The sequence below is a fragment of the Borostomias antarcticus genome, assembly GCF_949987555.1.
Source record: "Borostomias antarcticus genome assembly, contig: scaffold_789, whole genome shotgun sequence".
Classification (NCBI taxonomy): Eukaryota; Metazoa; Chordata; class Actinopteri; order Stomiiformes; family Stomiidae; genus Borostomias; species Borostomias antarcticus.
Genome location: NW_028176358.1, coordinates 5001 through 6369, shown reverse-complemented (window position 1 = coordinate 6369; position 1369 = coordinate 5001).

Here is a 1369-nt window from a genome sequence, read left to right as displayed (position 1 = left end):
AAGTCCCTTCTCTCTGTGTGTACTAAGTCCCTTCTCTCAGTGTGTACTAAGTCCCTTCTCTCAGTGTGTACTAAGTCCCTTCTCTCTGTGTGTACTAAGTCCCTTCTCTCTGTGTGTACTAAGTCCCTTCTCTCTTTGAGTACTAAGTCCCTTCTCTCTGTGTGTACTAAGTCCCTTCTCTCTGTGTGTACTAAGTCCCTTCTCTCTGTGTGTACTAAGTCCCTTCTCTCTGTGTGTACTAAGTCCCTTCTCTCTGTGTGTACTAAGTCCCTCCTCTCTCTGTGTGTACTAAGTCCCTTCTCTCAGTGTGTACTAAGTCCCTTCTCTCTGTGTGTACTAAGTCCCTTCTCTCAGTGTGTACTAAGTCCCTCCTCTCTGTGTGTACTAAGTCCCTTCTCTCTGTGTGTACTAAGTCCCTTCTCTCTGTGTGTACTAAGTCCCTTCTCTCTGTGTGTACTAAGTCCCTTCTCTCTGTGTGTACTAAGTCCCTCCTCTCTGTGTGTACTAAGTCCCTCCTCTCTGTGTGTACTAAGTCCCTTCTCTCTGTGTGTACTAAGTCCCTTCTCTCTGTGTGTACTAAGTCCCTCCTCTCTGTGTGTACTAAGTCCCTTCTCTCTGTGTGTACTAAGTTCCCTTCTCTCTGTGTGTACTAAGTCCCTTCTCTCTGTGTGTACTAAGTCCCTTCTCTCTGTGTGTACTAAGTCCCTCCTCTCTGTGTGTACTAAGTCCCTTCTCTCTGTGTGTACTAAGTCCCTTCTCTCTGTGTGTACTAAGTCCCTTCTCTCTGTGTGTACTAAGTCCCTTCTCTCTGTGTGTACTAAGTCCTTTCTCTCTGTGTGTACTAAGTCCCTTCTCTCAGTGTGTACTAAGTCCCTCCTCTCTGTGTGTACTAAGTCCCTTCTCTCTGTGTGTACTAAGTCCCTTCTCTCTGTGTGTACTAAGTCCCTTCTCTCTGTGTGTACTAAGTCCCTTCTCTCTGTGTGTACTAAGTCCCTCCTCTCTGTGTGTACTAAGTCCCTCCTCTCTGTGTGTACTAAGTCCCTTCTCTCTGTGTGTACTAAGTCCCTTCTCTCTGTGTGTACTAAGTCCCTTCTCTCTGTGTGTACTAAGTCCCTTCTCTCTGTGTGTACTAAGTCCCTCCTCTCTGTGTGTACTAAGTCCCTTCTCTCTGTGTGTACTAAGTTCCCTTCTCTCTGTGTGTACTAAGTCCCTTCTCTCTGTGTGTACTAAGTCCCTTCTCTCTGTGTGTACTAAGTCCCTCCTCTCTGTGTGTACTAAGTCCCTTCTCTCTGTGTGTACTAAGTCCCTTCTCTCTGTGTGTACTAAGTCCCTTCTCTCTGTGTGTACTAAGTCCCTTCTCTCTGTGTGT